We start from the raw sequence: 10,902 nt of genomic DNA on the forward strand, positions 1-10,902 counted from the left end.
ACAACGCCGGCGACCCGAACATCCGCTCCGCCATTGACGCCGACGAGCTCGATTCCGTGCACCGAAGTCTCGAACGCCGACCAGGGTAGGTGTTCCTCGATCTCTACTCTCCCACGCGCCTCCCCGTGGCAGCCCCAGTAAGCCCTGCCTAGCAGAACACCACCGGCAAGATGCCACGGCGGAGAAGGCCGGCGAAGGACCCGGTTGTAATTTCTTTTTTTCGTTCAAGGGTGTGTTTGCAAGAATTCCAGTGTATACCAGTGAACTTCTAAAATGCAGAATAAATCACAGAAAAATCGTAAAAATGTAAACTCAACTGATCTGGAATCCTTGTAACAAGATCTACAAATTTTGTAACAGTCACATCTACAGAAACTCAACCAAATTTAATCTGGGAAAAAGAATAAGAAAATCACCCTATGCATGTTCAGGAAGTTCTACTCAACAACTGACCTTGATTTTTGAATATGTTATCACTAATGTAATTTTAAGCCCACAGTAAAAAGATTGAACCCAAACAAAACATTTATCATGTTGGAACAATCAAGATTCTCTAATCTATTGTTGGCTTACTCGATTTAATACTGGAAAACATATGGATGAACTTGCTCTGGAATTTTTACTGCGTACATGTGTAACTGAAACCTTGTTAATACAAAAATTTCAGGTTTATTAGAGTTCATTTGCTATATACCATGTTTTAAGCTTGTTTAATTTACTTAATTCTTCATATATAGTTTGTATGCTCAGAAAAATCTATATTTATTTATGAAGTCTGTTTTTGGCTCTGTTATCCTGCCTAAAAATTTAGAGCTGCAGTTACTGAGTTTTGCTTTGGTGAATAATCATGCTTAGCATCTTATGGTTAGTTTTACCATTTTTGTTCTGAGTAAAATACACCATATCTGATCATGATCTTTTGACATGTTCTTTTTTAGAGTATGTTCTGTCTATAATAAAAAGTTCACATGCAGTCCTGGTCAAATGAACTTTGAGAAATTTATGCTAACTCATGTTAAGTTAACTGCATAACTAATTAATCGTAATGATATAAAGCTTGATAATTTTTCTGGAGTATGTTTAGATCATGAATAGGCTCTGGTAAAAATTTGAGAACCACAACCCTAGTATAACTCTCTGTAGAATTAATCTTATTTAATGGCTTGCTGTTTTTGTTCTTTTTGTCACCTCTGCTGTATAAGTGAATAAAATCTAGATAAATTACAGTACTAAGTAGATGCTTGGTAGATGCTTCCATAAAATTTGTAGCACCATAACCTAGGTTAAACATTCTGTACAAAAAGGTGAAGTAACTAGAGTAATCTACTCACATGAATAGTTGTGGTAATTGCTCTATGGTTAGAATCTGAAATTTATACCATAAGTGCTTAAGTTTGGACCTGTGTTACTTTAGTTTTTCATCCCTAGCCATGAGTAGATTGATGTTTTGAATTAATGAAAGCATGCTATGTGTTAAATTTAAAAATGAAAACCAAAACCCCCCACCCATTCATGAAGAAACATAGTCATGATTACTACTCTATAAATGACTGCCCATGAAATGAAATGTTGAAATCATCACTAAATTAACTTTTGTTGAACTACAACTTTATCGTGAAGGAAAGAAAACCTTTTATCCATGAGTAACTCATAATCTCGCATTGCATATAGAAGCGGTCAATCTCGCGGACGGGGACTACGAATTGTTGCCCGCGGACTCTCGTGTGGATCAGGAGGTCTCTTTGAACTGTGCTAACTTGTCTCAAGACCTGGGTCAAGCCCCAGAGGCTTTTCTGCCTGACAGTGCCCAAGAAGGCAAGCCCCGGAGCATAATCCCACTATTCTCCGAATTAATATTCATTTATCTACTTATAATGTGTTGTAATAGTTTCTTTCTGAAATTAAGTTTTCTAGGCGTTGATCGAAAACCTTAGATGCATGATCCCTAGGTACCTATGTTTGATCCCGGATCTTTTATCGACTAGTTGCCATGCTAATTAGGAACGGTAGAACTCGAGGGGTTTCCTGCCTCTCGCGAGCAAATAGGAGTTTTACTGACTTTATTTTCCTGCTGAAATATAAGGACAACGGGCGGGGTTGTGATACCCCGTTGGTATAGTCAAAAATGGCTAAGGTCGCGGTGTGTGGCTCATTTCGTTAAGCATTTGAAAGTACTAGCCACATACCGAGAAATATGGTAATCGGTAAGCTTAAGTACCTGATTGGACCGGCGAATGGAACGATCTCGCACCCTCCTGGTAGAAGTAGGATTTATATTTTTGTCGCGACGTACGGGTGCAGAGACGTCGGGCTCTGTAGTCGGGGAGGGTGTGTCGGATCCACGGACTGGAAAGAAAGGGGAACTGTAGCGTGGGCGGGAGCGAAGTCGATCCCCATGCGTGTGGTCTAGGTTCCCCTGGCCAGGTTGAAATTCGATTCAGAATCGTCCGCCTCTCACGGCATGAGATTGCTTAATGTTTTCGGTCACACAGAGTAACAAGTGTAACATGATGATGATAATACTGCTGGTTGATTAAATGGTTGCTCTACCATGTTTGTGTAGAGTTAGTTGCAAATTTAGAACGGTTAATCCAACTAGAATATGGCTAAGTAAAAACCTGAAAGTAAGGATCAACATTTAGCGGCATTTTGGCAAAACAAACCCCACCAACCAAAAAGCCTTGCATGTCTAGTTATCGGACTATGTTATATCCGAAGACGGGTCAGTCTTGCTGAGTATTAGTATACTCAGCCTTGCTTGTGGCACTATTTTTCAGGTACTAACTTCGAGGATCTGTTTGCGAGTCTTACTTGGCCGTGTACCTTACCTCCGGGTTGGTCTGTGGAGTGGGATGGTCCTTCAGCTGGTGCTGATCACCCTCCCGCTGAGTGACGCTTTCGTACGAGCTTTATCGATGTGTCACGTTATCTCGCTAGTTATCTATTACTGCTTCCGCTGAACAATGAGACTGGAATAATTTGAGTAGATGGAACTCTGTAGTACTATACTATTCTGAACCTGGTTTGTAATAAATTTCCTTTCCGCTGCAATCACTCTGAGATGTATGAAATATTCTGTGTTGTAATCTCTGGGCTCACCCTCTTGTGAGTGTTGTCTGCTGATCCTGGAATAGCGTGGCTTTAATCGAGGCTTAACTCGAGGAACTACCGGTGAGTGCCAATTTGGGTCAGAGTTGCTTAGCAACAAAGATCAGTGCACCCGGGCCCAGTAGTTTTGGGTGGTTCCGCCACAGGAGGGTATGGCGCCGGACGTGGCAGGCGTCCTGGGAGCCCTTTAGCCTTGCGGGGATCGCGCCGGCGTCCTGCGGCTCCAGTGGGCGGCGTGGTGGTCGCTGTAGAAGGTACCGTCCTCTGTGCCCGAGCTGGCAGAGCACCGAGGGTTCTGCTGGCGGGGTCTTGCTCTGGTCACGGTCTGTACCGCATTCGAGGGTCGTGGCCATGCTCGCCGAGGATCCTGCGGAGGAGGAAGGTACGGGGAGTTGGCAGCATAGTGGCGAGAACAGTGTTAGGTATGTCTGCACAGGGTGTCGCAGGTTCCCACAGAGTCGGAAAAGCGCCGGGGATGGCGGCATAGTGACCGGAGTTGGCGGACGGGACTCCGGTCACTCCTGCTGTGCGGCATGGCGGCCTGACGCCATCTGACTCCCGCACTTCGTGGTGGAGCAGTTGGTATTTAATGCGACTGTCAGTCGGGCAGGTGAGCTGATGGGTTGCTAGTTCCATCTGCTGAGGGGTGGCCTCGAGCGAGGCGGAGCTTCCCTTGAGCCGGGGCCCTGCGGAGGGCTCGGCCTAGGGGGTCTCGAGCAAGGCGGAGTTTGCCTGCTCTCCGAGGGTAGGTCCGCTACCCTTGAGCGAGGCGGAGATGTAGCGCACCGTTGGAGGCCTCGGCGGGGAGGCCTCGAGCGAGGCGGAGATTATTCTGCGAGTTCGAGGGGAGCCTCGGATGGGTCGTACCGCGGTGCTGGGCCGTGGGCCGAGTACGGATTGGGCTCTTTTGGGACCTGGAGAGGATCCGGGCGCTATGGGAGAGCTGGAAGAGTTCCATAGTATCCGGGTGTAGAGCGACGACGGAGTTGTCGTCATTGGTGGCTTCGTCCACCTCCAGCCGGTTCGTCGTCTTCTTCCTCTCCAGGATCGTCGTCGAGTAGTCCTTCTTCACCTTCGGATCGGGGGAAGATGGTTTGCCTTGGCTCGCCATGACTGTAGAGTACGACGGGGCGGTTTGCACTGTGGCCCGTTTGGCTGATTGCGTTTTGCGCTTTTGAGGGCATTCTAGTCCCTAGATTAGGGTGCCCCTGATTGTGGTACCCGACAATTATAAACTAATTAATCGAGCCGGAGGAGTATCATGGTGATTACACTCCTCTCACATTTGATGGCAGTATGGCACTCTCCATCGTCTCTCTTCATAAAAATATTGATGTGTCAGCAAATTTAATATTCATGACACTATTATGTTCGCTTGGCTGTGTCTGGTAGCTGGTGCTGATTTGCTATGAGAGAAAAGTACTACTGCATGGCTGGTGACTGATACTAATTTGGTGTGAGAGAAAAATACTGCTAACTGATTGGCTGACAAGCCAAACGAACAGAGACTAGCCTTAGCCCTGTTGGCAGCACAGTACTCTCTCCATCCCAAAATAATTTCAATTCTAGGATCAAACACGTAAACCAATACTAGGTGCAAATTACCAAATTGCTCCTTGTATTTTGTTAAAAAAATCTAGACATTGACTTGTCTTTTGTATAAGAAGTTTTCAGAGACTCTTGTCTTTTGTGGTTGCTAGGTCAAAATTGCATTTTTTGTGGGACAAATTTTGGCCCATAAAATTGTATTTATTTTGGGACGGAGGGAATATATTTTTTCCCACAACTGCCTATGGCATTCAAGGTGCTATTGTATTGTATGCTGCCAAACTCCCAACTGCCCCCTCCAAAATATTAAAACACAGAGTAAATTGACATGACATTTGATTTGGAGCTGTCCCACAATCTTTTTTTAAAAAAAACATGACATCTATCTCCAGCTTGGTCAACACAAGAAGATATCGAAAACAAACATATCCGCCAGAATTGCGTCAACTAGCTATAGTGCGATTTAATGGAGGTTAGGTTGGTAGCTACTACCTGACGCCCTCAAAAGACTAATGCAAAAACCCTAGCTGCTGCTCGTTTTCAGCAGGATCGTGCAAACCTGTTCCATTTACGAAAATAAGTGAAAGCTGTTTGATTTTACAATATAAAATTGTCTGCTGAAAGATCTTCGCCTGACCCCTTTTACAATTCTTCTACGGAGTAGAATCATATTTTCTGACACGTTAGATTTTTAGACACTAATCCTTTCAAAGACTACTACTGCCGGGTTAAAACAGGGAGTTAATTCTTTAAATGCCATCAAAATTTATATCAATCCTTTTAATGCCACTAAAAATTAAGATATCCCTTCGTTGCCATCAAAATTTAACGTTTCATCCCTTCAATGCCATTCCGTTAAGTTTTGCCGTTATTCGGACGGAAGCTGTCATGGACCCTATATGTAAGTGAAAGGGAGCTTCCTTTTGACCCCTTCTTCTTGATTTATGATGGACAGGTCATGGTCGGCTGCGTGGCGAGCTGCCTCCGCTGGCGGCGAGGCCGGCTGGTGGCAGTACGGCGCAGGCCCGCGGCCAACACACTCAGGGGAGGCGGGGGTGCGCGGCGGCGCGGCCTGGGGCGGCACAGGGGCGGCCAGCAGCGGGCGACGACTTGGCGGTAGCGGCGGCACCCAAAAACGAGGGTGGAAACTGCGGGAACGTGCAAGAACGAGGAGGGCATGAGCTTCACTGCATCACCTAGGGTCGATTTAGCCATTGTGCAAAGGAAACGGTGGCCGGGCGATGGAGTTCCACTGTGGACGCATCTTGACGGTAATGGAGGCCAACGGCCGGGAAATCCTCTATTCCCGGCGAGGTGGGGGTCGGGGCTCGAGTCTGAGGGGTCGTGGAGGGAGCTAGGGAGGTAAAGGAGCTTCGGGTGCGAGGGATTTGAAATCCATGGAGGGAACTGCGCGGGTTTCGTCGGCGAAGGCGAGCTGCTCGAGCTCCGTCAATGGTGGCCGGAGGAAGAAGAAAGACTGAGCGTGAGAGAGGGAGAGAGTGGTTGGGGCGCAAGATGCTGTACCCCTACGGCATGGTCCTGCACGGCTTCTCGGCGCGGCTCACGCCGGCGGAGGCCGCATGCCTGGCGCGCGTGGAGGTCCTCGCCGTGAACCCGGAGGCGCGGTACGAGGCCTGTTAGAATATCTGGTGTATAACAAACAAAGCAGAACTTGTTGATGAGTCCGGCCATGTAGTTGTAGTCTGTATCCTTGTAGATAAAGTTGTTGTAAGCATATAAATCTGTATTAGAATCCTGATCCGATACATCTACAGGGACTATATATTGTAATCTTAGTTATGCCGATTGTGCATCAATGTTAATTAACGCGCAATCCGAGTGCACCCAAAGTTCAGGGGCGTCGGTTCCTCCTACTGCTTCTGCTGCTCTGATTTTTCCACCATGGGCCCATGGACACAGACCGGGAGTCGAGCTCCTCGCGCGATGACGACGGCCACGGCATGCACACGTCCTCCACGGCCGCTGGCGCCGCCGTGCCCGATGCCAGTCTGTTCGGGTTCGCGGCAGGGACGCGGCGCAGCATGGCGTGCTCTCGCTCTGGCTCTGCAGCAAGAAGAAGGGGGCAAAAAGGAAGGCTTTAGTGCTCCCTTTCACTTACATGTGAGATTCATAGCAGCTTCCGTTCGAGTAACAGTAGAACTTAACGGAATGGCATTGAAGGGATAAAACTTTAAATTCTGATGGCAATGAAAGGATAGCTTAATTTTCAGTGGCATAGAAAGAATTGGTATAAATTTTGATGGCATTCAAGGAATTAACTCAAAATTAAGCCATTCATCATTCATGTCTGGGCTGTAAAAGACTACTACTTTTGGAAGTATCTTCTGTGTTGGTCAGATTCCAAATTGGGGAGGTCAAATTAGGTCACGTAGTTTGACAGACAGTGCACTCTTCTTCCTCCCTATCCTGACAGGTGTAGGGAAATGCGATTTAACAATTAGTAGCTTGAGGAAAATTGTCTGATGAAGTGGATTTTGGCCGGTCTAATAGCCTACCGCTTGACTGATTAAGCAAATGTTTAGTGCCACTAGCTGGTGCGGGCATGTGATGGGGCGACACTACGTGGATTCGGTGTTGACGCAGGAGAACGGTTCGGCCGCGCGTGAATCCATGGATACTGATAAAAACTAAGCCAACAGATGATGCAGCGTCGTCTGAAGCTAGCTTAAGGTTCATTGAAACTGCATTAGGAACTTGCGATTTAAAATTCTGGTGGGATCAGCCGGGACTTGGAACTCTCGGATCTGCCGACAACGATTGCTCATCGCAAGCAATGGTGGTTTCTCTCCTTAATCCCAGGCACCCACTACTCATAGAGAATGATAGGTAGTATGAATTGAATAAAAAAGATTCTATTGTCAACACTACACTTGGAATGTACATGGTGACCAAACAACACTGTTCAAGGTCCAACTAGTAGCATCTAGCTCTCTCTCTCTCTCTCTCTCTGGAAGTCAAAAATTGGATTCGTGCGGATTGTTTCTTTGCATTTCTCATTTCTTCAAAAGCCAAATCTAGGGTAGTGCCGGGATCAAATCCTCTAGCGTGTAGCACAGTAGCAGCGGTGGTGGCGGCTTTAGACCAGCAGGATGATGGACCCAGGCGAGAAAGGCGCAGGAGCAGAGTGGAAAGGCGCGTGGGCGAGGTCTGAAACGGATGTCACGGAGACGGAGGGAGCCCGTGTCTTCTACGGGGGCTGACTCCCTGCACGCGCAGCGGGGGACACTTGGACTCCTCCCCACGCCACGAGCCTGGCGCACATGGAAACTGCCTGACCCACTCGCCGTGCTACACTGTGCGCAGGCCCAAGTGCATCTCTGCTGTCCACAATCTTTCCTCCTGTTCATACGCGGGTGTGAAACACTCTGCATCGAACGGGGTTAAACAATGAACTGCTAAGACTAATACTGACTCTGAATCTCGTGCGGCTGTAAGCCTGTAACGTGATTCCACCTTCAGTGTTCACACTTAGGGATGAAAACGGTCGGGAACGGTTGGGAAAACCCCTCAACCGTTCCCGCAACTGTATTTTTTGGTCGGGAACGGAAACGGAAACGGGAAAATCGGACGGGAAAACGAAATCGGTATTACGGGATATCGGGAACGGAATCAATCGGTCGGGAGCATGCCGATTACGATCGGGAATCGATAACTCAAAACGGGAAAATACATACAACCACTTCAAATATTTAACTCGATAAAATAATTACAACTATGCATAAATAACATGGAAACAAGACTCGTATAACTAAGAAACACAGGTAAAGTGAATCACGAATTCACAATTCACGTTGGAACACATGCAAACAACAATTCACGTTTCCAACACAGGTAACACAGCCGACTACGACAAATACGGGAATTCCCGCGGGAATTTTCCCATTTGAAAACTGGAACCGTGAAAACGGTCGGGAAAACACCCCAACCGTTCCCGTTCCCGCCCGTTTTCCTGTTTTGTTTTCCCATTTTCCCATTTTTTTCGCGGAAACAGTTTACGGTCGGTTTAAACGGTAAACGGAGCCGGTCGGGACGGGATTTTCCCGTCCCATTTTCAACCCTATTCACACTGCAGTTGCTCCGGTGTTCAGTTCCACGCTTTCCAGGTGCCCGGTACAATCTACATCTCTACATCCAAAAACATCACATCAAATATATATTTAGATACATGCATAAAGTATTAAATAAAATTTATTTACAATTTTTTTTGCACGGATAGATTATAAATCGCGAGATGAATCTAATGAGCTTACTTAATTCATGATTTGCAACAGTGATGCTACAGTACCATCCGCTAATTATGAATTAATCATAAATTAATTGGACTCATTAGATTCGTCTCGCGAATTACAATCCATCCGTGCAAAATGTTTTGTAAAAATAGAATTTATTTAGTATTTCGAAATAGCAAGATTCTGTATCAAAAATTTTACCCATAAACATCTAAACATCTAATTCCAGATCTTCAGCTGTGACTGTGAGTTCCTCGCAACCTGTACTGAGGTGACAAGAGGGAGGGGCCCGTGTATTGAGTAGCTTGAGCTGTGCCCTGCCTGTACCCGCACCGCGTTGCCTCCCGTCTCATCGAAACAGCGATGGCGGGCACGGCAGATTAGCGCGACGCTTCAATGGCTTCTGCTAATGCAACAACCATGCCATAATCGGCCAGCTAAGGTCGGACAGTGATAGTATTATTCCGTCCTCGGCATCCAACCCCCCAAACTGTGTTGCTTAGAGGACACTCGAATTTGAGTTTCTTTCTTGTGCCAAAACCCGGCTAGAACTAATAACAAACAGTTGCCTACAGCTCGGCTCTGAACGTCACTTTCAGAATCTTCATACGAGATTAATAATGTCTCTTTGACACTGCTGCGGACGGGGTGGGGACGACAGGTTGGTGGCGATGGGGTTGCCGGAGACTTTTGGGAGCCGGCAGCTTCGAGTGGAGTCAGGCTGGGGGGAGCAGGCGGAGCTGGGCCCCTGCGTGCTCTCGCCGTGCTGACTTCCAACTCGTCTCCTTCCCGTCCGGTCCGGCCGGCCGGCGCCTGTCCGTCACGAGCGCCCGAGCTACGGGCCGCCCGATTAATGGAGTCGGCTCTGTTTGGTCCCCGGACTGGTAGATGCACGGGTTGGTCCATGTCGCCATTCACTCTGTTCGGCTGGCCTGCTTCAGCACTAGCTAACAGTATTTTTCTCTCACACCAAATCAGTACTAGCTATCAGCCACCAGCCAATCAGCAATAATTTTTTATCACAAAAAATCAGTACCAGTCTTCAACAACAGCCAGCCGAACAAAATGATTGTGTAACTGCAATTTAGTTGGTTAACAGAGAAGAGAGAGGTGCCCACATCACTCCAGTAGTGTCGCCTCCGGTAGTACATTGCTGAATGCTGGACTAGCGGCATCCTACAGGGCAGGCACGGCGATGATTGGCAGCACTTCTAGGCAGGGTTCACGTATCCGACCGGTGACCGGTAACCGCCGGCCTCCGGTTCCGGTATACCGGTCCGGTTTGGCCGGTTACCGGTCGGAACCGGTGGAATTCAAATTTGAATTCAAACTTCCCCGTTCAACCGGTTCCGATCGGTATGCCGGTCGGTTAGACCGGTATACCGGCCGGTTTGGCCGGTATACCGGCCGGTTTGGATGGTAACCGGCCGGTTTGACTGGTACAGGTCAAATTCAAATTTTTTTCTTTTTTTGTTTAAATTCAAATGCCCACAAAGTATACTAAATAAATGTTTGTACAACATATTTTAGTCTAAATGAACCCTCCAACTCTTTTTTATACTACTTTTACATTGTATTTGTATACTTTCGTATGCACGTTTTTTTTATTTAACTTATAAATTCCGCAAACCATACTAAATGAACGAATTTTTGAGAAAATTTGACACCATTAGATTCATCACACCTTGAAATATTTTTAGGAATTTTTTGAGAATTTTTCATTTTTTTGAATTCAAATTCAAAATTTGAATTTGGACCGGTTGGGAACCGGTCGGAACCGGAACCGGTCCGGACCGGTTTGACCGGTTACCGGTCAAACCGGACCGGTTCCCACCGGTAAGGTTAACCATGCTTCTAGGTGCTAGGCGTAGATGGTTGCCGAGCCCTCCTGATCGCATGCAACCTAACCAGCGACACGACTAATGGCTTGCGCCGGCGACGCTGCTCGCGGCTCATTGTTATTCATCTGCCACTCTGCCAGCTATAGTTGGCCATT

The sequence above is a fragment of the Panicum virgatum genome, chromosome 2N (genome assembly GCF_016808335.1).
Source record: "Panicum virgatum strain AP13 chromosome 2N, P.virgatum_v5, whole genome shotgun sequence".
Taxonomy (NCBI): Eukaryota; Viridiplantae; Streptophyta; class Magnoliopsida; order Poales; family Poaceae; genus Panicum; species Panicum virgatum.